This window comes from Pipistrellus kuhlii, unplaced genomic scaffold (assembly GCF_014108245.1).
Source record: "Pipistrellus kuhlii isolate mPipKuh1 unplaced genomic scaffold, mPipKuh1.p scaffold_m20_p_1, whole genome shotgun sequence".
NCBI lineage: Eukaryota > Metazoa > Chordata > Mammalia > Chiroptera > Vespertilionidae > Pipistrellus > Pipistrellus kuhlii.
In genome coordinates this window covers 168,444,081-168,471,649 of record NW_023425404.1, presented here as the reverse complement: position 1 = coordinate 168,471,649, position 27,569 = coordinate 168,444,081, and the positions used below count along the sequence as shown (strand labels likewise).

Here is a 27,569-nt window from a genome sequence, read left to right as displayed (position 1 = left end):
TATGAGATAAGGACTATTTCCTGGTATTTCCAGTATGATTTTATGAAATAGTCTAAACATTACCATTAATTTTTATTAACTAAGATAAAAATTATCAGGAATATTAACACATTTTACCACAATATAAAAGCATTTTAATTACCTTTCTATCAGAAAAATACAATTTTTTCATTTTTTTTTATTGTTTGAAGGATTACAAATAGTAGTACATATGTCTCCTTTCCCCCCCCCCCTTGACCTCTCCCCAGCCTTCCCTCCTCCTCCTCTGCATATGCCTTCACCAGCTCCCCTCCCCCAGGTCTTGTATCCATTGGTTATGTTTATATGCATGCATACAAGTCCTTACAGGCCCCTCCCCCCAACCTCCCTTTCCTTCCTGCTATACTTTGACAGTCTGTTCAATAGTTCTTTATCTCTATAACTATTTTCCCCCCATTTCTTTTCTTTGAAAAATCTTGCAACTGCAAACTAGAAATAAACATATAACAAAAAACGTTTGAGTCCCAATTTCAGTGTCCAACAGTTCTGAGACCCAATTTCAATGTCAAGTAGGAGAAAAATACTATTATAACTATCAAATAACAAAAATAAGACTTTACAACTTATTAGTTTGGTCATTTCTTCTTTTAAACTAGAGTTTCCATTAATAAGAGAGGTAGAGAAAGTCTGTTCCTTACTCCTTCAATAACTCACTATAATAGTTTCTACACACCCAATGGTGAGGGAAACACCAATTTCCTGCCCTAGTGGAGTTTTAGTCACTGAAATATAATGAAGATTGATACCCTGTGGCAATTATATATTTGCAACATATCCTGTTTTATTTTTTTTTTTTTAATGAAGAACCAAAAAAAACAGATAAAATGGGATGCAACACCAACAAAAAATCAAAACCTGAAGGGAGTGGACTAAAAATAAAACATACTAAGAATGGAAAAGAATCTTTGCTCAAAGAACACAGAGAAATTGTAGTAATCAATGCACTGTAATGAAGGTCTTTAAAGTAATTAAAAGTTATAAAAATAAAAAGCAAATGAATTTTACACAGAAGATTCAAGACTATAATGTAATGATGAATGATTAAACCTTAATCCAGCAGTCTTCACATGAGACCAGATGGTTTTAAGGGGATCAATTTTCAGATCTTTAATTTCCATAGTTACCAACCAGTTACTATAATTAACATCAAGGTCAGAGCATCACACTGGTCTCTCCTTTCCTACACTTTATTTTATAATCGTTCTTCCCGTTCACAAGATAAAGATATAATGCTCACACATCTAAAAATCTCTATATAATCCACTATATAATCTTTATATAATCTCACTCTAATGCACTTCCCTGAGATGCAGAAACATCCAGAATACCAAAAAAATAACTCAAAATATTGATTTGTGGAAGGAGGGTAACCTTTAATGGAATCGCTAAGGTGGTCCTGTCTTTCCTTGTCCCATACCTTTCTGTTAAGGGTAATCCCTGATATTAAAAATGAGATATTTATTAATAGCTAGCCGATCTGTTTGGCTTGAATTTGTGTAGAATATCTTTTTCCATCCCTTCACTTTCAGCCTACATGTGTCCTAAAACTGAAGTGAGTTTTGTGGGCTCCTTATAGTTTTATCTTTTTATTTTTAGTCATTTTAGCTGCTCTATTATTTTTTATTGAAAATCTTAATTCATTTACATTTAAATAATTATTGATAGGTAAAAACCTACTAACATTTTACTGTTTTGTAGTCCCCATGTTCCTTTCTTTCCCTTTTGCTGTCTTTGTGAATGATGATTTCCTGTAGTGGTATACTTTGATGTCTAATCTTTTTTTTTATCTTCTATGTATGTACTGCACGTTTTGCTTTGTGGTTACCATGAGGCTTACATTTAAAATCTTAAAGTCAAAGCTGGTTTGGCGCAGTGGATAGATTATAGGCCTGCAGACTGAAAGGTCCCGGGTTCAATTCCAGTCAAGGGGGCATGCAGGAGGCAGCTGATCAATATTTCTCTATCATTGATGGTTCTATCTCTCCCTCTCCCTTCCTCTCTGAAAAAATATTTTTTAAATCTTACAGATATGTCTAACAATTTAGATCACATACAAAAATTGTACTCTCTTACTTCCTATATTTTGTTTGTGATGTCATACCTCTTTTAATATTGTGTATCCAATAACAAATAATTGTAGCTATAGCTACTTAATACTTTTGTCCTTTAAGCCTTCATACTAGAATTATGTAATTAATATACTACCATATATTAGATTTTGAATTTGATTATACACTTACTTTTAAAAGTATGTTTATATTTTCATGTCTTTGTGTTACTAATTAGCATCCTTTCATTTCAACTTGAGGAACTCCTTTCAGCACGTTTTATAAGGCAGGTCTATTTGTGATAAACTCACTTATCCATATTTTCAGGCGTATAAGACGACTTTTGAAATGAAAAAAAGTCAACCAAAAATCGGGGGCAAAAGACCAAAATTGCACAAAAATTACCTGCAGATCTTGATGGCAAAGTAAGTCTTTTCTTTGAAGTGAGGGGTAGTCTCATACAGCGAATATAGGCCTAAACCTGTTTTAACTGTAAATTAGGGGGTCTTATACACCGGAAAATACGGTAGCTTTCGTTTGGGGAAAGTCTTTCTCTCTCCATTCAAAACAATTTTGCTGTGTAAAGTATTTGGTTGGCAGTTTTTTCTTTCAGCATCCTTTCACCTGGTCCAGTGGTCATCTGCAGACCACTGGTGGTCCATGAGGTCCAAAAGATTGGTGACCACTGTCCTATTGGCCTATACAGTGTCTGAGAAATCCTACCTAATAAAAGAAAAACATGTGGATTGACCATACCTCTGCTACATCCACAAGCCACGCCCACTACCCAGTCAGAAGCAAATATGCAAATTAACCCAACCAAGATGGCAGTGGCCATAAAACTGGAGCTAGCCAGAGGCTTGGGTTGCCCCCAGCAATAGAGGAAGCTAAGCTTCCCCCCTGCCCTGGCTGGCCCTGACCTCCTCTCAAGGCTACAAAAATTCAATTATAGAAGATAAATAAATCCCAACAAAAACGGCGGCAGGTACAGAGCTGGAGAGAGCAAGAGGCTTGGGTTTCCCCTGGCAATGGAGGAAGCTAAGCATTCTGCCCACTCTAACTGGCCTTGACCTCCACTAAAGGCTGCAAAGTTTCAATTATAGAAGATAAATAAATCCCAGATATCAGGGCCTCTGCTTGGGTCACCAGGGGGCGTGACCTGTTTGCAAACCAACACAGGCCCAAACCCAGGCCACCCCATATCCCAAGGGAATCCCCGCCCTGATCTGGGACACCCTTCAAGGCAAACCAGTCTGCCCCCACTGAGGCACCAAGGCTCTATCCTATCTAATAAGAGTCATATGCAAATTGACCATCACTCAATACACGAAGATAGCTGCCACCATGTGGTCAAAGATGGCTGCCCCTATTTGGACATAAGATGGCCACCACAAGATGGCAAGCAAGGGAGGGCAGTTGGGAAGGACCAGGCCTGCAAGGGAGGACAGTTGAGAGCAACCAGGCCTACAGGGAAGGGCAGTTGGAGGTGGGGGAGCTCAGGCCTGCAGGGGAGAGCAGTAGGGGAGGACCCGTCCTGTAGGGGAAAGCAGTTAGGGTTGACCAGACCTGCAGGGGAGGGTAGTTAGGGGTGATCAGGCCAGCAGAGGAGGAAAGTTGGGGGCAAACAGGCTGGCAGGGGAGCAGTTAGGCATCAATCAGGCTGGCAAAGGAGTGGTTAGGGGCTGATCAGGCTGGCAGGCAGAAGCAGCTAAGGGCAGTCAGGAAGGCAGGCAAGTGAGCAGTTGGGAGCCAGCAGTTCTGGATTGAGAGAGAGATGTCTGACTGCCCGTTTAGGACCTATCCTACCGGGTGAAAACCACAATGTAAATTTTATTATACTTAGGCCTACAGAATTGGTCCTAAATGGGCAATTGGATATCCTTCAAAGTGTCCCAAATTGGAGAGACACCCCCTACCCCATGCACAAATTTTGTGCACTGGGCCTCTAGTCTGCTGATAATCTTATGGGAGTTCCTTTACATGTAAAGAATTTTTTTCTCTTGTTTTTTAAATGTTTTTTATTTTTTATTTTAGACAGTTTTATTACAATAGGTCTTGAAGAAGAGAATTTTCAGCTGAAATTTTGAGGTGACCAAATTTTGAGCTTCATGAATTTGGATATTCAACTCTCTCCCTATATTAAGTTTTCAACCATTCAACTCTCTCCCTATAAGTTTTCAACCATCTTATCTCTACATTTGCATTCTGCTCCTTTCTCCTTATCTTCCCCTTCTAGAATTCCAATAATAGATTGTTTCTTTTAATGGTATCCCATAATTCACATAGGGTTTTTCACTTTCACTTTGTAGTTCTGATTGGATTTTCATTTTGTACTTCTGATTGGATTATTTCAAATAAACCGTCTTCCCATTCAAGAATTCTCTCTTCTGCTTGATTAAGTTTACAAATGAAATTCTATTGAAATCTTCCTTCATTTCAGACACTGTATTCACTAAGTCTAAGACTTCTGTTTTTGTTTCTCTTAATAGTTTTTATTTCTTTGTTGGACCTTCTCCTTTTGTTTTTTGAGGTTCACTGAATTTAAGAAAATTATAATAAATTCTTTGGCAGACAGTTCACAGACCTCTATTTCTTTAGTATAAGTTATTAAAGTTTTGTTAGTTTCCTTTGGTGGTATCACGTTTCCTTGATTACTCATGATCCTACAATCTTATATTGGTATTTGCACATTTGGGAGAGCGAGCACCTCTTTGTTTTTACAACATGCTTTGGCAAAGCAAAGCCCTTCACCAGTCAAGCCCATCAGAGATTCTGAGTGGGTCATTAGCTGGTTTCTGAGAGCAAGTTTGCTGCTGGAGCCAGTGAGCATGCAGATGTGGTGTCTGGGTGAGCAGGTGGGCAGGCTTGGTACCTGGGTCCAAGAGGAGGGGGTCCTGGAGCCTCTGTTCATTGGCTCAGGCCTAGGGCTTGAATCTGTAGTGATGGGCATGGAACCTGGTTTTGCATAGGTGGACCTGGATCCTGGGTACACAGAAACCAACCGGGTACTGAGTATCAATGAGATAGGTCCAGCATCTGGGTCCATGGAGGCTAATTCAGTACTGGGATAAACCAGGAGACTGGTTTCATGGGAGTTGGCCTAGTGCTAGCATAAGCCTAGTACCTCTGGCTGTGGGAATAGGCTAACCTGGGGCCTTGAGGGCTAGGTTTGGCACCCAGTAAGGTCAAAAGCCTGGGTCCATCAGAGCTGGTCTCAAGGCTGGCACATTGGGAGCTGGCCTGGGGCTGAGGTTAGGCCCGGGGCCTACGTCCATAGGAGCAAATCTAGAGGCCAGCTTGAAGATGGGGGTTGGTCAGGAACCTAAGGCAATAGTAGTCATCCTGACACTGGGCCCAGCCAGGAGCCTGGGTTCACAGGCAGATTGGGAACTAGGGACAACAGGAGCCATCTAGGGTCATGATAACCAGCTGGCACTGGTATATGCCAGGTACCTGGGTTCACAGAAACCCACCATTAGTCTGATGCCATGAGAGCCAGTAGGCGGTGAGGTGAGCCAGGAGCTGAGGTTTTCAGGCACCTTCTGGGTTCACAGAGCCTGTCAAGAGCCTGGGGCACAGAAGCCAGCTAGCATTAAGAAGGATCAGGGTCTGAGTTTACAGGGACCCTCTGGGAAGCTGCTCAGAACCCCAGAAGCTGCCTGGGGCCACTGTAGCTGGCAAATACTGGGGTGAGATGGAGCCTGGGATCACAGAACCTAACCTGGTATTTTGGTAGAGATAAGAGTTAGAAATTCCAATGCTCCCATTTTGCTTCAATGATGAAATCTTATATATTCCAATAATAGTGTCAACCTCTAATCTTTAATAATTAAGAATTTTTGAGATTTAAAAACTAAGTTTTAAAAACATGGTTTAAAATTTACTGCTTCAATTAAATGGTTTAATCAACTAAAATTGTTAATAGCTTTAATTTTCTTAAGTGGTTGGTTAGTAAGCTAGTATAAGTGAGAATTCTCAATTGGCACAAATTAAGAATATTTATATTTGGGCAATTAGGTTATAATTTATGATTTACTATTCCAGTGGTATGAAAGTTAATCTCAAACTCCTTAAGAAGTTAAGTCTAACTGGATTATATGCAACTAAATGTCCTTTTAGATAGACAGGAAGATAAATTTTCGGCCTATTGTTATATGCAGTAATGTTAAAATACTTGCTAAATATTTGACATATGAATAGAGTATAAAATATATGCATACACTGGATACATCAATTGTTTCTACATTTAGTTATGTTCAAAAATTAATTACTGACTATATACTATGTCCAGGTACTATTTGGAATACTAGGATTGTATCACTGAACAAAAAGTGCCTACAATTTAAAACTTATCACTATAGTAGAATCATAGTATTTTCTTTTAAATATATATATATATGTGTGTGTGTGTGTATATGTGTATATATATAGATATATATAATTGATTTTTTTACACAAAGGAAAGAAGAGGAATAGAGAGTTAGAAAAATTGATGAGAGAGAAACATCGATCAGCTGCCTCCTGCACACTCCCTACTGGGTATGTGCCCACAACCAAGATACATGCCCTTGACTGGAATCAAACATGGGACCCTTCAGTCCGCAGGCCAATGCTCTATCCACTGAGCCAAACTGGTTAGGGCAGAAACATAACATTTTCACTTTTATCCTTATAGTATCTACAGAAAGTATTCACAAGTAACATATTTAGGGAATTCCAAAACCTCCAGGCTTTCAACAAAAGTTAGCAAAGGGTAGAGGGAGTCCTAAGAACAAAGAGATGCCCTCTTCTAATCACATACATGCATATGGCTTGATTACAGTTGAGAGAGTAGAATAAGCACTGTTTCAGGTTGGGTATGGTTCCAATTGTGCTTCATCAGACTATTGCTGCACATTATAAACCATAATTATCAAAGTAATTCTTTTAGTGTTGGTAATCATAGGTTAAGTGGCAAACAAATTTAAAGGCAATTTCATCACTATTGAATTTTTTAAACATGCATTAATATTTGAGGACACAAACAAAACAAAAAATCAAGGATTTATGGAAAAACAATTTTAGAATTATCTTGAGGTCAAAAGCAAGTATCCACTCTGCTAACCTTTGGCAAGCATTTTGTAATTGATTTAAGAATAATGATAAACACATTTAGTCATTACAATGATTTAAATTACATCCCACGGCAGAAAAATATACTAATATATTTCTAAAATATTTAACTTTTACATTTTAAATAAAGTATTGAAACCAAGACTTTTAGACAATTGAAAGTACAATTAGGAACACCATATTCCCTGAATCTTAATTGGGGGTTTATTTTTGGCCTTTTTGATAATTGCTATGTATTGCTATTCCTCTAAACTAAGTATTTTGATTTAATCCCTATATGCTTAATTTTCTTAGTCATGTATAAAGCTTACTTGAATTATCAGCCAACAATATGCTGAGAATTTCAGAGTGTTAAGTTGTAAAAAGTAGTGTGGCCAGTCTATTTGGGAAACTGGAAAACAAGTATGTACTCATTCAATAAATGACATTGTGTACTAGTCTGCCCATATGCTTTCAAGTAATATTCTCAGACAACAGGTCAGAACCTCTTTCTCTTTTGCCTAAACCTTATCTAGACTTCCTCTCTCATAGTGACTCTGCAATACAATGCAATAATATTTCTTAAGGTAGATAATAACTATAGCAACAGGTTATGAGTAAGTAATGCATCTTAAATAACCAGTACCTTCATTATATAAGCAGCAAAATTTCATAACTGTTATATGTCCTTGTTAAAAATTACTCTTTACTTTATTTAAAATATTCCCTAGAAATTACCAGAAGCTGTGAGTCCAGCTTCTGGCAAAGCAATGCTCCCCCTGTAAGAATATGTTTTGATGTTTATTTCCTGACCTGCTTAAGGGCCTTTTGTTGCTTGAAAGATATTTAAATTAAAATCTTAAGATGCTCCCAACATTTTATATAAACCTTTTATTCACTACTTAAATATTTTTGTCAAAGATTAGTATATGCCCAACGTCACAGAGAATTAACTGCTGGCTGTCCTCATTTATAAGTAGAAGAGAAGACTTGGTTACTACAGCCTGAAAAAATTTGTTTTAATACTTTCAGTATAAATAAACTGTAATCAAATAAGTCTAAAGTAAATTTTTTTACTTTATGCAATGGAATAAAAATTACACTTTATTAGATTAGAAACTTGTGCAAAAACAATTTCTAGGATGCTTTTACTTTGCTTATATCTCATCAACTTCTTAAAATTTACAGATTATCCTATATAATAAAAGGCTAATATACAAATTGACCGAAACGTGTTATGATGGGTCACTATGACACACACTGACCATCAGGGGACAGATGTTCAATGAAGGTGGTCAGTGCATGATCATAGTGACTGGTTGACCAGTTGACTGTCTGGTCCCTGGTGGTCAGTGCACATCATAGCAAGAAGTTGAGCAGCCTTCGCATATCATTAGCATATTATACTTTGATTGGCTGAATGGCCAACTGGATGACCAGACACTTAGCATATTAGGCTTTTATTATCTAGGATAAGTATTTGGCATTTCTTCATTATAAATTAATAATATAACCTTTACAGTCATATAGTACCCATCTTTGTCTCATTTAATTCCATCTTCTCTTTATATTTTACATATACTTATTATTGTAATAAGGTTCTAATTTTTGTGCTAGTGGATACCTATATAATCATATCCCTATATAATGAACTTAGTCTTCATTTCTTCACATATTACCTATTAGTTCTCCACTATAAGCTATATTAAGATATGTTTATTTTTCCTTATTTTCTCATCACTACATTTCAACTAAAAACATGATCTTTCTTAACGTTTACCTTACAATTGTTGATTTTTAAGTGTTAACTGATTCCTACTTATTAGGGAGGCAACTAGCAAATTTAGCCCATTTATTCAAGCTCCCACCTTCTTTCCCCTTTTCCTTCTGAAATTGTTAGTTGTTTCATTATTAGGGTATATAGCAGACTAACATCTGCTCATACATCAAATTCTCAATGAAGACTTCTCTGCCCAACAGTTTAAAATTATAACCTCCACCCTCCCCATCCTACTCATATTCCAACTCCCTTCACCCTGATTTGTTTTTCTCCATAATACAAATGACTAGTACTAACATATCTTGAACTGATTAGTTGCTTATCTGATTTCCCCCAGTTGGAATGTAAGCTCCCCAAGGACAGAGCTTTTTGTCCACTTTGTTCACTACTGTATAACACTAGCAACTAGAACAGTGCCTGGCACACAGTAGATGCTCAATAAGTACTTGCATCATGAACAGAATAATGTCCACTACTAAAAGTATATTCAAAGGTTAGAAAAGCATTGCTTAGAGAAATTAAAGGCTTAAATGAATGTAGACACTTACCGTACTGTGTTTGTGGATCAAAACACTGAGTATTAAGATGTCAATTCTCCCTCAAACAATCTATAGGTCCAATACAATCAACCACAATCCCAGTAACCATCCTAATATATAAAAAGCCAGGGTCCTTAACAACCTAAACATCGAACGAATGACCGAACACCAGGCTAGTGTCCAGGCCAGTGCATCGGAAGTCAGTCCTGGGAACCGGCAGCCAGTGGCGGGGTGGCAGGAGGGAACTGTGGGCCCTGGCCACCTGCAACGCGGCGGGAGGAGCTGTGGGAATGGAGCCATTCTGCCATCAGACTGGCCTCTAGGTCCCTCCCCCTGCCCGCAGGCTCTGGAGAACCAGAGCCATGCTGCGATGGGACTGGACCCTACCTGAGGGATCCTGGATTGTGAAAGCGTGCAGGCTGGGCTTACAGACATCCCCCCACCCCCACCCCGCGTGCACAAATTTTTGTGCACCAGGCCTCTAGTCTATCTATAATTAAAAAAGTGTAATACGAAGCTAGGGCCACAAGAAAGCCTGGGTCCTGGGTGCCAGAGAGAAGCCGGTGACGGCAGCTGGGGGAAGGAAGGCCTACTCTCACATCGGGCCTCTAGCTTTTATATATAGTGACAAATTAACTTTAAAATTCATATTAAATAAAGGAAACCTAAAAAGCCAAAACAATTTTAAAAAGAAGCACAAAATTGGATAACTTCCACTACCAGATTTAAAGTTAAAGTGACCAAGACATTTAGGTTTTCATGTAAGGATGGACATCCAGTTCATTACATAAAATAGAAAATAGAGTTCAAAAGAAGACCTACACATGTATGGTTGATTTTTTATAAAAGTGATAAGGTAATTAATTTAATGGCGAAAGTATAGTCTTTTTTCAACAAATGATGCTGAGACAACTATATATCTATGTGGAAAAAAAAGTATTTTTTAAAGAATAGCAATCCTTTCTTAATACCACATATAAAAATTAATTTGAAATGAATCATAGACTTAAAGAATTTAAAACTATAAAGCTTCTATAATAAAACATAAGAAAAAATTTTGTGGTAGGAAAATATTTCCTAGGACACAAAAAATAAGAAGCATAAAAGAACTAATAAACTAGGTTACATGAAAATTAAAAACTTTTCAAAGACACTATTAAAAAATAAAATAGGGATGCCATAGTTTGGAAGGTAATTTTCACAATTCAAATAACTGATAAAGGCCTCATACCAGGATGTATTAAAGAAAAAACCTCGTATCTCAATATTATATATATATATATATATATATATATATATATATATATATTTTTTTTTTTTTTTTTTTTTTTTTTTAAGCACACAATTTCTTTATTGGACAAAGGATTTGAGCAGACACTTCACAAAAGAAAGTATTTAAATGACCAACTTAACAGAACACAGATTAGTGAAAGAACTTCTAGGGTAATAGAAAGTTTTTGTATCTTAACTGTGGTAGTGTTTATAAGAATGTATGTTTGTCAAAACTCAGTCTGTATATTTACAGGGAGTGACTTCTAGCATATATAAAATATCCTCAATAAATCTGATGTTTAAAAAGTATACTATGTCAAAAACTAAAATCCAACTATTTAAAACCTAAGAGAAAAATATCAATACAAAATAGCTCATAAAAACAGTATTCTGAGCAGCTTTTAAAAAATAACAAGGAATTGTCCACATCCAAGTAGGATAGTTAACAGAAGGCTAATAATATTATGGAGAGCTTAAAAAAAAACCTAAATAAATTATAAATATCATATTTTTAAAGACAGAGAGATGTGGTAGCATGGGAAACAAGAATGTGTAAACTTCATGGAAGAAGATATCTTTTAAAGGTGTTTAGATGATCTGTAATTGTTTTTCCCCAGCGGTTATTTCCACATCATGAGCACAGGCTGGAGGCTGAGAACTGAGACTTGGCTTGTACAGAACATTGCTGCTAGGAAGGAAGAAGCCAGGAGATCTTTTGTTCACACAGGACAGGAGAAACAAAGTTAGGAGATTGATGGGGCTTCAAGCTCAAGGCTAGCATCACTCAAAGAACATTTGCTTAATTTTAAACCTGTACAGGATAAGAATAAATCATTAATTGAAAAACTTTGTAAAACCAAGTAAATGTTCCCACTTTTGGCAATGCTAGTGAGATAAAGACCATAAAGCTTTGAACTGAAAGTCCTGGAAAGCTACACCCCATTCATAAGGCAAAGTAGAGGGAGAGTACCATCAAGCCATTAAAATAGCAAGCCAGGCTCCACATAGATTAAGGTGACTGGCTCCCTATTCTATCTCCTTAGAATAGTGGTTCTCAACCTTTCTAATGCCTCGACCCTTTAATACAGTTCCTCATGTTGTGGTGACCCCCAACCATAAAATTATTTTCGTTGCTACTTCGTAACTGTAATTTTGCGACCCACAGGTTGAGAACCACTGGCAAGGTCGCCTAAGAACATCAGAAAACATTATCATTAATAACAGTAGCAAAATTACAGTTATGAAGTAGCAACAAAAATAATCTTATGGTTAGGGGTCACCACAACATGAGGAACTGTATTAAAGGGTCATAGCATTAGAAAGGTTGAGAACCACTGCCTTAGAAGAAAAAGTGAAACCCCCCCTGGCAGAACATATTTGGCAATGCTGGCATTATTTTGTTTTTTTAATCCACAATATCAGACAATCAAAAACTACAAAGCATAAACAAAACAAACAACTTGACATACCTGACATTTATAGAACACTCCACCTAAAAACAACAGAATACACATTCTTTTCAAGTACATATAGAACATTTACTAAAACAGTCCATAGTCTGGGCCATAAAATAACTCAAAAAATCTAAAAGGTTCCAAGTTATATCAAGTATGTTCTTCCATCACAACTGAATGAACTTAAAAACAACAAAAAGATCTCTGGGGAGTCCTCAAAAATTTTGAAACTAAATAGAACACTTCTAAATAATTTATAGACCAAAGAGGATGTAAAAAAGGATATAATAAAGCATTTTGAACTTGATAAAAATATAGATTAAAACTTGCAAGTAGTACTTAGAAGAAAGCTCATAACACACATATATGGGGCAAGGAACAGGAGAATCACAAATCAATTACCTCAGTTTCTAATTTAATAGAAAAAGAAAGCAAAATCCCAAAGTAAGGTGGGAAAAAAAATGGAAATAAAAGTCAGAAGAAACAGTATGGAGATTCCTAAAAAAAATTAAAAATAGAACTGCCTTTTGACGCGGCTATCCCTTTTCTGGCAATATATCCTAAGAATCCCGAAACACCAATCAAATAATATATGCACCCCTATGTTCATAGCAGCATTATTTACAATAACCAAGGTCTGGAAACAGCCCAAGTGCCCATCAGTAGATGAATGGATAATAAAAGCTGTCGTACATTTACACAATGGAATATTAAGTGGTTATAAAAAAGAAAGAAATTTTACACTTGGTGACAGTATGGATAAACCTGGGGATTATAATGCTAAGCCAAATAAACTAGTCAGAAAAGATAAATACCATATGATCTCACTTATATGTGGAATCTAATGAACAAAATAAACTGACAAAATAAATAGAACCAGAGGCATGAACATATGGAACAAACCAATAAATGACAGAGGGGAGGGGACTTTATGGAACCCAATAAAAGGTTAAGAGATCAACCAAAGAACATATATGCATAGCCCATGGACACAGACAACAGTATGGTGAAGGAAGGGATAGAGGGCTGGGAAGATGTAGGCAAAGGAGGGGGAAATGGGGAACATCCCATAATAGTGTCATCCATAAATAAATAAATAAATAAACAGTTTTAAAAGATTGAAGAAGGAAAGCAAGAAGAAGATAGCTGGAAAAGGCAAGGAGGAAAAAATGATCAGGGCAAAAATAAGTAAATTTTTTAAAAAAAGAAAAAACGGATTACCTATTAAACCAATTCTTTGAGAACCTTAATAAAGTTGATAAATCTTTAGACTGACCAGGGGAAAAGAAGACATAAATTACCAATATTAAAAATGATATTGAGTCTCTTTAGATTATAATTTAGGCTCATTATAAACTCTAAAGCTATTTAAAGAATAAAAGAATATTATAAACAACATTATCAATAAAGTCAATTACTTAGATAAAATGGGCACATTTCTTGAAAAACTTAGCAAACATGTGAAGAGATAAAACCATACAACCACAAAAGAAACCATCAACAAAATAATAAGAAAGCCCACTATATGGAAGAATATATTTGCAAATGTTATCACTGATAAAGGTTTAATCTCCAACATTTACAGGGAACTCATACAACTTAATAGAAGGAAGATAAATGATCCAATAAAAAATGGGCAACAGACCTAAATAGAATATTTTCAAGACAGAAGGCCAAGAGACATACAAAAACATGCTTAAAGTCACTAATCATCTGAGAGATGCAAATCAAAACGACAATGAGGTACCATCTCACACCTGTCAGAATGGCTATCATCAACAAATTAACAAACAAGTGATGGCCAGGATGCGGAGAAAAAGGAACCCTTTTGCACTGCTGGTGGGAATGCAGCCTGGTGCAGCCACTGTGGAGAACAGTATGGAGTTTCCTCAAAAAACTAAAAATGGAACTTCCATTTGCCCCAGTAAACCCACTTCTAGGAATATATTCTAAGGAAACAGAAACACCAATCAGAAAGGACATATGCACCCCTATGTTCCCAGCAGCATAATTCACCATGGCTGAGATTTGGAAACAGCCTAAGTGTCCATCAGCAGATGAGTGGATTGTAAAACTATGGTACATCTATGCAATGGAATACTATGCTGCCATAAAAAAGAAGAAATTCCTACCATTTGCAGCAGCATCGATGGAACTGAAGTGAAATAAATAAGCCAGGCAATGAAAGAAAAATACCACATGATCTCACTCATTTATGAAAAATAAAGAACATTATAACCCCATGGACAAAAAGATAGATACAGAGGCAATAAAGCATTGTCAAATTATAGCAGGAAGCCTGGGGAGTGTTGTGCTGATGGGGGGCGGGGGGGGGGGGGGGGAAGAGATTAACCAAAGGACATGTATGCATGCATATAAGCACAACCAATGGACACAAGACACTGGAGGGGGAGGGGGGGGAGATGAGGGCATGCAACAGGGGTAGGGGAGTCTGGGGGAAGGTCAATGGGGGGAAAGGGGAGATATATGTACTATTATATGTAATATTTTAAACAATAAAGTAAAATAAAATTTAAAAAAACATACAACCACATGACCAATAACCAATAGAAAAACAATGTTAAGTAAACCAATGGATAATACAGATATTGAAATGAATAGACAAGCATTTAAATAACTATAATCAATATGTTTAAGAGAAATGGAGTCTATTAAAAAAATCTCTAAAATAGGATTAAATGTATATTCTAGAACTCAATGTTACAATGTAATATTAAGAACACAATAGATAGGTTTGGACAAAAAAGACAATTTTGGTGTACTGGAAAATAGGTCAATAGAAGATACCCAAACTAAAGTATATGAGGGAAAAAAAACCTTAAGAGACATGGAACATGATCATTGTGTGTAACAATTTTTTAAAATTAGAATACATAAAGGAGAAAAAGTAGAAGCAATAATTTAAGTGGTAATGATTGAGAACTTTACAAAACTAAAAAGCATCAAGCTATAGATTCAAAAACCTCTATGAGCATAAAGCAAAATATTTACAAACCACACCTCAACACATATTTAAACTACCAAAAAAAAAAAAAAAAAGGCAAAAGAGAAAGTCTTAAAAAGTTGCCAAAGAAACACAAAGACATTATTCTCAGCAAGACTACAAGTTGATATATTATTTCCAATAAAACTGGTAACTAACTTCAACAGAAAGCCAGAAGACAATGAAACGTTTTTTAAAATGAAGATGGTAACTACCAACTTAGAATTCTATATCCAGTGAAAATATTATTCAAAAAAGGTGAAATTTAGATATTTTCAGACAAACAAAAAATAAAAATATTGCCAGTAGGTAGGCCAGTATTAAAATACATACTAAAGGAAGCTATCCAGAAAAAAAAAAAAAAAAAAAAATTTTTAATCCAGATAGAAACACAGAAATATAGAAAGGAAAAGCTCTAGATAGGGTAAATATGAACAAAAATGACCTATTCAAAACCAAACTAATAATTTTTTTTCTAGAGTTTAAAATATCTATATATATTAAAGGCTAATATGCAAAGTGTCCTCTCAGGAGTTCAACCAGGAGACCCCAGGAGACCAGGAATTCGATCGCTCACTATGATGTGCACTGACCACAACGGGGCAGCACAGAACAAAGGAAGGTCCCAGCCAGCATCCAGGGAAGGAAGGCCCTAATCGGCCCTGATCATTAGCCAAGTCTAGGGATCCTACCCATGCTCGAATTTTGTGCACCAGGCCTCTAGTGTATAAATAAAATGCAGAATGATAATACAAAAGACTGGAGTAGGAATTAAAGTGTAAGGAATTGGCATTATTGGGGATCGGTACAAGTAGTAATTTACATTATACTATGAATGCTTTGTAATTTCTGGGGTCGCTATTAAAGATACAGTAATATATAACTAACAAGCTAATAGTGGAAAAAAACAAGATAAAAATAATTTTTTTAACACAAGTAAAAAAACAAGAAGCATAAAAAAGAATGCAAAACAGATGACTCAAAGAGAAATCAAAGTGGATGGTAGTTACGAACTCAACTATTATCAGTAAAAAATGTAAATGAACTAAATACTCAAAGTAAAAGACTAAAACTATTGTAGATAAAAACAATGAATAGCTTTTTAGTCATAAGCAAAAACATCCAGAAAACATGAGAGAAAACCTAGTTTATAAAACTGCAAATATTCTACTTACTGTAAAGCTATAACATGTGCATACATATACAAATGCCTTAGAATATGCTAAAGAATATATTAATAGAATTTATTCTTAAGATTTTAAGTTATGTTTTTCACAGATTATTTTTGTGGGTTTTGGTACTGTAACTCTTTTCCAAGGAGCAAGACTCATTTTTATAAAACCACAAATCTAGTTTTCAAAAGAAAAAAATCAGATTATAATTTTTAATAATGATCATCTTGCACAAAGTATCAGACTTACAGAAAAATAGAATATGATCAAGTTTAAAAAGAAGACAAACAGTACAAACATATTTCATACAATAAACTCTACTGGTGAAACTAAGACCCTTATAATTACAATTACATTATATTGTCACCATTTCTGATGGAGACAAAAATTATGAGTTGGAAATAGTTTTTTTCCATTAACTAATGTTCCCTTCATATTGCCTCTTGCTTCTAATAAATATTTGTGGAATTTCTATTAAACAATATGTTAAAATTGTAAAAAGTTAAATCCTAACAGTTTTCATTTTAATTTGGGGGGTGAGGGTCTTTAATAACTTCTAATATCATTTCAATTAAAATTTCAGTTTCAACAGACATCAGTTTTGTGAACCAAAACTTTACTTGGCAAAGGGTTCTCAAAAAAACATACAATACCATGCATCATGGGAAAGGTCAAGTACTCCCAAACTCTCTCTGTAAATACAAAATCCTAAGCCAACTTACTTAAATACGTTTAAATTGTGGTCCCCCTTCCCCAAAGGAAAAGAGCCCTGTTTGATACACACTATAAAAGTAATGAAACAAGGAATAATGACTAACACTGAACACTTAACCATGTAATAAATGCTCACTGTTCTAAGAAATTTGCATGTATTGTTTCATTTAATCCTCACAGATTATGAACTAAAAATATCTTCATTTTATAAATGAAAAATTAAGGTAATATTTGTCCAAGCTCATGTAAGCAGAAGAGCCAGGATTTGGATTCTACAATAAGTAGGCTACCTTTAGCCCTATATTCTTAATCACCACACCATGCTATAAATATAATTAAGATCTTGTTAAATTACTTTATCTCTATTATTATAAATAATACATTTTATTTAGAATGAAACCAGATATTTTAACCATCTGGTCAGGTCTTTGAGAATACAAGGAATAATAAATATCTAAAAGTTCCCTAGTTTCATTACGAAAGATAAAGTAAAAGGCAGTCACTATCAAAAGTAATCATAAAAACCTGAGAAAATGTGTAATTTCCAAAAATAGACAAGACATTAAAACTATTGCACTAAACTTTAAGACTATGATAATAAAATATCACCGAAATCCTGTTACAAAGCTGATGTCAATTCTTTGGATGACACAGGATTCTTTCTTGGTAATTAGATTTTCCTTTTAAGGAAATGTTTGGAAGCAATCAAAACCTCTCTACTGACCTTAAACTACTGTAAAAAATGGGATAGCTCATATTTTTAATGCAGACTGTTTTATAGACTCCTACATTACTTAGATTAGAAGGCTTGTCCAAGAGCACTATCTAAATGATTTATACTTCTGCAATGCAAGTTTAATTTAATATAATTCAAAATAAAACATACTTTAGAAAGAAAATACACTATTATAAAAAAATCTGAGATTCGTTATTATGAGTCATTATTTAATAACTTATTATATAATTGTGACTATTTTTTAAAACAGCACAAAATTTGTTTAACCTGAAACTAATATAGTATCATTCTACTTGAATTCTAATTCTTCTGAATATTATCATGTTGAAATTTTTATCAAGTATCAACTCTACTTGATAATGACTAATGCTGTCACTTCTAAAAGTGACATCATTATTTTAAAAGTTAAAAAAAATTTTAAGTGTTCAACAGAAAAAGACCAGTAAATTACATGGAGACTACATAGATATTAATATATTAACATAAAAATGTTCAAGATTCACTGTTAAGTGAATAGAGTACGTTGCACTACAACAGATGTATTATGAGTCCATTTTGAACATTATGTGTCTACTAGAGGTCTGGTGCACAGATTCATGAACTAGTAGGTTCCGTCAGCCTGGCAACTATAAATACTAATGTCATTATAATAATTATACTTAATTCCTAAGATTTAATTGCTCTGACACTTAAAAGTATTATATAAATAATTCATACAACTCCATCTAGAATTTTATATTCAGAAAAGGAGAAAAAGCAATGTTCATTGGTGCAGTGGCTAAAAAAAAAAAACTACACTTAAAGATTTTACTTTAGGCATCTGAGAACTGGAAGGAAATAGACACAAACAATAACAGTTTTGCTCTAATGTGGGACGATGATTGATTTTTTACTATGTTGTTTGCCCTCATAGTTTAAAATATTTAAAATAAAATATTTTTATTTGACACAGCACTGGAAGTTAAAATGTAAGGAAGAAGGTACATTAAATACGTGCTTTGACAAAAGGAAATATGATAGGAAGAAACAATTTACTTTTAATACTAACACTGCCTGTAATACTAGATGACAGACAATAGTTGACTGACAGAATTAACTTCCTAATTTATATCCCCCCCACAAAAAAGATGGAAAAAGTCTCACCTTTACAAACCTTGTATATGTTTTTTATTTTGGAATCTATCATATCAATATTGTGTTATAATCAATAAGTACATGCTCACTTAACCCTACTAGATTTCAAACCCACTGAGGACAGAGTCAATTATACTCTTCTTTCTATGTATCTCACATAACTTAGTAAAGAGTCTTGATTAATACTCTGAACTTTCTGCAGATCCTGTCACCTAAAAAGAATTAAAGCTTAGTAATTCATTGTAGCTTGGTCTAAAAACAAAAACCTTCTGGAACTATAAAAATAAAGTAGTGTTCTCTCTGAAAGGAAAATAGTGGCTGGGTAGGGGTATGCATAGTATTGTCTGCTGTTAAGCACAAACTTTCCAAAGACCTCTTCTTCCCTTTCCCCTTCAAAGGCCAGATTCCTTCCATCCAAGTCAACAATGTCTCTTAGTTAAGGACAGAGTCTGCCCCAGAGCACTTCAGGGGACCTGGAGAGGCTGATGTAATCTTGGGACTTTCTAGTGGTCTACAAGTACAGGAGAATAAAATCAGCTTTTAATCTGTGAGCTCTTGGCCAGGTGAAAACCCTAGAAGGTAGACTCTAGAATCCTATAAAAACTATGGAATTCAAGTACTTCTCCTAAATTCAATCTACACCACACGTGTCAAACACAAGGCCCGTGGGCCAAATCCGTCCCGCCAGGCCTTGCAATGTGGCCCGCACAGCGCTGTCATCACTGCACTCCGCTGCGTTTCCATCACAATGACAGTTTATGACTGTTCAGTAAACCATTCGGCCCGCGATTTAGGCTGGATTTTAGATTTTGGCCCCTTCTCTGATTGAGTTCGACACCCCTAATCTACACCAAAGCTCATATCAGTGACCTCACTGCAAACTCTGCCAATGCACCCCAAATTAACTCCTCGCAAGTAAAAAGATGTGTATGTCCTAAGGTGTAAATCATACGTGAAACTTTCTGACATACTCCAAATCATTTCCCTGTCCTGTGGGTAGTAGCATAGCCCACAAGAGACATAAATGGTAGACCAATAATTAATCAAGACAATTCCAATTTGAAAAGTCTATATTTGAAAATGCACAGTAAATATATATATATAAGGGCCCTGGTCAGTGTGGCTCATTTGGTTAGGGAGTCCCATACACAGAAAGGTTTTGGGTTCAAATCCCGTCAGGGCACACATACCTAGGTGTGGGTTTCGGAAAGACAACCAATCCATGTTTCTCTCTCACATGGGATGTTTCTTTCTCTCCTTTCCTCCCTTCCCCCTCCCTCCTTCTAAAGTCAATGAACATATCCCTGGGTGAGGATTAAATATACACATATATGTATGGTTATATAACAGTGTAAACAGCAGTTATCTCTGGGGAGGGGAGTGAGAAGTTGAATTGTGCAAAGCAGGTTTTCATTTATTATACAGGGGTGGGCAAAAGTACATCTACCGTTGTCCATATGGAAAATAATTAAAAAATAAATGAATAATACAAAAGTAAACTGCATTTCTCTTCCTCAATCATAAACCTACTTTTGCTCACCCATGTATTACACTATTGTTTTAATTTTTCAAGACTATCAACTTATATAATATTAAAATTCTAAAATGTTAATTTTATCTTTTCAAAAAGATTAAATAGCTCTACATGGAATTCAAAAGAAAAAATTAATGCCATTTTAGACTACTAGAGACTTACAGATCAAACAGAAATAACAATCACTCTATCCTATAAAATAAGTAGAATATTGGTAAAGAAACAGAAATGCTCATAGCAACTGTCACCCACTATTCAACACTCATTGCTTCGATTATACAATATTAGCCACCAGAGTGAGCCGAGAACCCGCCCCTCAAAATTATGTCCATTCTCTCTAATAGCAAATCCTCTCTTCAAATTTAAGCTAATTTGAAAGGTGAGGCTGGCAGAGCTAAAAAACAAAAACAAAAAAACTTAATACAATGTTTACAACAGACTGTAAGTCATAAAATTGTTTTTTTGCACCACCAGAATACTGTCTCAGTTTTAGTTTTTATTAAGAATTGCGCGCACACACACACATACACACACACACACACAAATTATATTTTACTGAGGCTCATGTCTTATTTCCTTTAGATAAAAAAGTTTCCCAATCTGAAAAGCAAACTACACTGGACAATCAGTTCTATCATTTTGAGTATTTATCTTTCCAACTGTTTTGTCATGACAATTATTGAGTTAAAAAAACAAACAAAAAAACACTAAAAGTAAAATTTTATACAACTGTGACTCCTGAAACAAAAGGAGGGGGGACAAAAAACTAATCTGAAAACAGCATTATCCAGCCATAATGCCAAATGTAAATGTCATTACATGTTTAGCAAAGCAAAATGTGAATAAACATCTTTAAAAGTTGAAAGTTTGTGACTCCAACATCTTAAAAACGAATGTATAAATAGCCAAACTTATTCTAAACTTTTCCAATTTGGTTTATTTTCCTAAAAAATATTAAAAGCAGTCGTATGGAAAAGGCCAAAATCATCATAAATTAGGGAAGAGAGACAAGCAGGCAAAAATTACTTTGGGGGTCAGGATTTTTGTTTCATCTAGCTTATGAACCCATAATACAGTCACAAATATTTTTAAAATGGTATACATCTCATTTCTCATCCTCCCCTCATCAGTCTACTGCTTCTGCCTCTCCTCCATCGCTATTAGTTTTAAGTCTCTTCCCCAGAGTTCCTTTTTCTTTAGAAAAGCAAGCACAGAGCATATTCACATTCCACCGCTCCCTTAACACACAAAGTAGCATATCACTCACTGTCCTACACCTTGCTGTGTCTCGCCCACCCCACACTTTACAACATGCTTTGGAAATCTTTCCATGTGGGTACACAGAAAGCTTCCTTATCTTCCCCCCCCCCCCCCCCCCCCCCCCAACAACAAATCATGATTAGTTCCACCACAACTTTCACCATCTTTCTTCAGGCTTAACCTTCAATAGTGTTCTATTGAGTCAACAACTGAACACCTGAGTTCGTTTAAAACGAACCAGATCTGAGCTGTCCCAAAGGATAACTTTCCGAGAAAGCAAACTCATTATCTAAATGACATCCTTTTTAGAACGTTTGTTTTTCAACCAGACAGAGGGAAAACACATTCCACTATTTCCTCCTCTTAAAACTAACTACACATCAGAATGCAATCTTCAAGTGAAATGAATTACCTTTTTTGGGGAGGGTGGGGGGGGACTTGGGGTATCGGCGGCGTGATAGTCAACAATGTCAGTAAAAGTTTCTTTATTTCTTGTGCTTTTTCTTTTACTGCAAAAGAAGAAGGTGATTGTTTAGATAGCCTCGCAGTCGCACACTGCGGCACACTGACAACAAGAAGCCACCCCCTGGCCGGATCCTCCACCTGCCCGGCCAGAGGCCGGCCTCTCCCCTCTAGGGATTCTCCTGGGCACGGACAGGGCTCCTGACAGCAACACACACCCGGAGGACCGGCCCCTCGGCGCGACGTGGAGGGAATCTCCCCCCGGGGCCCGGGGCGCCGGCCCCGCTGCAGGGACGCCCGCCCGCCCGCTGGCATCGGGGAAAGAGGACCCCGCGCCGCCTCGGGAGCCCTCGAACCCGTGCAGGCGCCCCAGCCCGAAGCCCGGCGCCCCGCTCCCCAGGGTCCGAGTCCGGAACCGCGACCACTAACGGGACCGGCCCCGGGGCGGCGGCGCCGGGCGCTCGGACGGCGGCGCGCGCGCGGGCCGGGAGGGCGCCGGCCGCCCCGGCGCCCCATTGGGCGCCGCTCCAAACGTGCCCAAGTTGTGACAGGAATAAAGTGGGTCACAAGGCCTAGCGGGTCCCAGGCAACAGCCCGGCGGCGGCGCTGCGTCTCCCGCTTCCCCCGGCTGCCCGCTCGGCCGCCGGGATCGGCCCCGGCCCCGCTAGGCGCACCCGCCGCCCGGCCCCGCCGCGCACCCCAATCCCGCCCCTGCCCCGCAGGTAACCCCAGCGGCCCCGGAGGGCCCCGCAGACAGGGTGGGCCTCCGCCCCAACTCCCAGGGAAGGGGAGAAAAAAAACAAAAAACACTCCACCGCGACCGTCACAACTTGAGCTTCGGCTCCCGCCAGGCTCTGCCTCGGCCGCCGCCCCCCAACCCCACACACACACCCGCGCCCCGCGCCCCGCGCCCTCGCCTGCCCCGCGCCCTCACCGTGTGGCCGGCTGGCCGGCCGCGGCTCCGGCTTCTTCCCTCCCCCACCTGGGAGTCCGGCCGCGCGGACGCGGCACCACCGGCCCCGCAGCCTCCGGCTCACTCCGCGGCTCCCGGCGCGGGCCGCACCTGGGGCTGTGAGCGGCGTCCCCAGCCCACCCCCGAGACAGTCACCGCTACGGCCGCCCGCTCCGCCTCCCCCTCCCTCCCGGCCGTCCCCTCCTCCACCGGCCCCGGGAGCGCGCATGCGCCGCGCGGGCGAGCCGGCGCGCGGACGTCAGGCCCCGGGCCCACCCGCCGGGGCGCCACTCACCGGGAGCGCGCACGCCTCGGCGGCCAGATTCCCTCCGCGCGCGCTCCCGCGCCGGGGGTTTCCTCCTCCGGGCCGCCGCCGCCGCCGCCGGCGGAGCCTGTGATTGCGCTCCCTCCCGGCGCATGCGTGGTCGGTGACCCCGCGGCTCCGGGGCCGACGCCCCTCCCCTCACTCTCGCTTTCCCCGGCGCGGCTCGCTGCGCTGGCCGCTCGCCGCCCCGCGGGGCATCGCAGGGGCGCGGAGGGGGATCCCGGGCTGCGGAGGAGACTCCCGCTCCCCGGGGACTCCGGTGTGTGTACCGCCGCCCGGGACGGAGGAGAGCCGGGACCTTCCTGGCGCGCTCTTCCCGGCGCACCAGTTACTGGAAAGCCGGGGGGGGGGGGGGGGGGGGGGGGGGGAGGAGAAGGCGGGGCCCGGCCGGGGAGGGTGCGGCCGGCCGGGGAGCGTCACGTTAGGTCGCGGCCACTCTGGCTTCCACCCTGGGCGCCGGGCGCGCCTAGGAGGAGAAGGAGCTTCCTGCCCGATGGAGGATCCGGAGGTCAGAGAGGGGTCCCTCTCTACCCTAAAACGGAGATTGCTTTGCAAGAGCCGGGGAAGACTTATTTCCTCCTCCGGCGGCCTCGCTCCCGGAGCTGGGAGAGGGGCTTTGAGAAGACTGAATGGACTTCTAAAGACACAGCCTTGACCCCTCTCCCAGGGCAGCAAGTCTTGGGTCGCTTCTCATTAGCGGGTAGGCCTGGGAGATGGGGCCGAAGCCCCTGGCTGGAGGGAGGCAGGAGAAGGTCCACAGGCGTGCATTTGGAGTTTTTCACCTGGCCTTTAACCCTAGTCCTCACCCTTCTTTTGCTTCTGGAACTTGTTTCCTAATCCCAGGTGGCCCCGCTGGCTCACTTCTCCCCGGCGACTTTCTACACAAACGTCTGCTTGTATTTGAGACTTGGCTCTGAATTCTCTCTTAGCCATCACTCAAGTATGGAGATCTGTCACTGGTGATCATGAACCCTGATACTGGCAGCAAAAAAGGAAGCATCCTACCTTATCAGGAGGGTTTAAATGCATTTCCTAGGATGTGCAGTCTGGATTTCATCCTAGAGAAAGTGAGCCCTCCTCATATTCCGCATCGTCCAGAGCACGTATCTTCAAAAATACCTTTGCCCTTTTTAATGGCTTCATTGTCCTCTTAGTCACCAGGATCAAATCATGTTCACCTTTTACTCCTTCCTCTCTCACTTTCTGTATTTAATCATTTACCAAGACCCGTTGATAATCCTCTTTTTTTTTTTCTTTCTGCCAGTCCTCTGGTACTAAGTGAACATTTCCCATGATTCAGTTCACAGCCATATTCTTTCTCTTCATATTCTCTCCAAGAATAAAACTGTCATGTTTGTAATAACTTTTCCAACTTCCAGATTCCACTTTTCCCTAAAACCAAAATCCTGCCTCATAGTCCCATAGATCCTAAATTTGCTCCCCACCCCACATAAATCCTTAACTTAAACGATTCATGTAATTAAAATATTCGGTTCATTCCTTCTTGTATGCCTTGTTATTATTTAAACTGAGCATTTAAAACTCCCTTCCCAACTGATTCCCCCAGATGATGTCTTGATAGAGGCAATATAGCATACTGTGTGATGAAAGGCAAGTGGGACAGCTGATCAGACTTATTGGATGCAAAATGGTGACAGATTAGGTGGAAGGAAACTGCATAATGATAAAGGGAGCAATCCAACAGGAGGGTATATCCCTGTAAACATTTATGCATTCAACGTAGGAGCACCTAAATATGTAAAGCAAATCTTGACATAAAAGGAGAGATTGACAGTAATACAGTTATAGTAGGGAATTTTTACACTCCATTGACATCAATGGATAGATATTTTAGACAAAATCAACAAGGCTATAGTGGCTTTAAATGACACACTAGATCAAATGGATTTAATTGATATGTTCAGAGCATTTCACCCAAATCAGCAGAATATACTTTCTTTTCAAGTGTCATGGAATGTTTTCTAGAATAGATTACATGTTAGGACACAAAACAAGTTCTCAATACGTTTAAGAAGACTGATAACAAGCATCTTCTCTAACCACAATGGTATGAAACTTTATACCAATAACAAGAAGAAAACAGAAAAAAAGGTCAAATAACAAGATACTAAGCAATGATGGATTAACAATGAGGAGACAGAGACAACCTCCAAATGAAAGAACTAGAGAATTCTTCAGAAGAAGACATAAATGAAGCAGAGATAAGAAGTTTATCTGAAACAGAGTTCAGAGTAATGATGGTAAAGATGTTCAACAGCATGAAAAAAGATACAGTAACTATGAAAAAAAGAACAGTCTGAGATAAAGAATGATATAACACAAAGAACACATTGGGAAACCATCAACCATATGACAAGAAAGCCCACTGCATGGAAGAACATATTTGCCAATGTTATCTTCAATAAGGGTTTAATCTCCAAAATTTACAGGGAACTCATACAACTTAACAAAAGGGAGAAAGTCCAACAAAAAAATGGGAAAAGGACCTAAAAGGTCACTTTTTGAAAGAGGACATACAGAAGGCCAAGATACATATGCTCAAAGTCACTAATTACTCAAGAGATGCAAATCTAAAGGACAATGAGGTACCATCTCACAATTGTCAGAATGGCTATCATCAACAAATGACAAGCACTGGCGAGGATGCGGAGAAAACAGAAACCTCGGGCACTGCTGGTGGGAATGCAGACTGGTGCAGCCACTGTGGAGAATAGTATGGAGTTTCCTCAAAAAAATTAAAAATGGAACTCCCTAATAATCCCACTTATAGGAATATATCCCAAGAAATCAGAAACACAAACCAGAAAGGATATATGCACCCCTATGTTCATAGCCGCACAATTTACAATAGCTAAAATTTGGAAATAGCCTAACACCCATCAGTAGACGAGTGCATTAGAAAACTGTGGTACGTCTACACAATGTAATACTATGCTGCTGTAAAAAAATGAACTCTTACCATTTTGAAAAGCGTAGATGGACCTAGAGAGCATTATGCTAAGTGAAATAAGCCAGTCGGAGAAAGATAAATATCACATGATCTCATTCATTTGTGGACTATAATGAGCAACGTAAACTGATGAACAAAAATAGAGTCAGAGAAAAAATTTTTTTATTGTAGAATAGAAGCAATCCTGTTATTTGCAGATTTTTAATATTTTATACAACTTTTGTGATATACTATTTTAGTACAGTTTTGATAATATTATATTTAAAATCTTTTTCTTGAAATATTAATGTTTGTTGCATGTAATATTACATTTAAATCATTTTTACTGAAATAATTAATATTAATATTTATTGTATGTAAATGGCTAGTTATTTTGTATCTACAATCTGATAATAGATTTATTTGTATTGAAAAAAATGACATCAAAGAAGACATCAAAAATACCCTGAACACAATGATAATGAGAACATAACCCAAAATCTGTGGGACAGGGGAAAGCAGTCCTAAAAGAGTAAAATTCATAGCGTTACAGGCCTATATCAAGAAACAAGAAAAAGCTCAAATAAACAATCTAATTTTAGACTTAAAGAAACTAGAAAAAGAATAGCTAACAAAGACCAGAGTGAGTGTGTCGAAGGAAGGAAATAACAAAGATCAGAGAAGAAATAAACAAAATAGAGCCTAAAAAAAGTGATACAAAAGATCAATTACACCAAAGGCTGGTTCTTTGAAAAGGTAAGACTGACAAACCTTTAAACAGACTCATCAAGAAAAATAAAAAAGAACCCAAATAAGTAAAATCAGAAATGAAAGAAGTAACAACTGACACCAAAGATATATAAAGTATTGTAAGAAAATGTTACAACCAACCATGCTAACAAATTGGACAATGTGGACAAAATGGATAAATTCCTAGAAACATGCTATCTTCCAAAACTACATCAGGCAGAATCAGAGAATCTGAACAGACAGATTACAACTAGTGAAATTGAGGCAGTAATAAAAAAACTTCCAACAAACAAAAGCCCTGGACCAGATGGCTTTACAGGTTATTTTTACCTAACATTTTCAAACTGTTCCAA

At 38.3% G+C, this 27,569-nt stretch overlaps 1 protein-coding gene across 7 annotated transcripts in view; it reads right to left on the bottom strand.

Moving 5' to 3' along the window:
• The window catches only part of CLOCK (clock circadian regulator), a 118,726-nt gene extending 95,098 nt beyond the window's left edge, over positions 1–23,628 (bottom strand). For 6 of the 7 annotated variants that reach the window (XM_045572470.1, XM_036415898.2, XM_045572489.1 and 3 more), the window contains exons 1-2: positions 23,174–23,318; positions 22,190–22,286 (exon numbers count right to left, since the gene is read on the bottom strand). The gene's annotated coding sequence lies outside the window, so the exon portion shown is untranslated. Of the gene's footprint in view, positions 1–22,189; positions 22,287–23,173; positions 23,319–23,486 lie in introns of those variants that run through there. The other variant, XM_045572478.1, reaches the window with a different exon arrangement.
• Between the last annotated feature and the right edge of the window lie 3,941 nt (positions 23,629–27,569).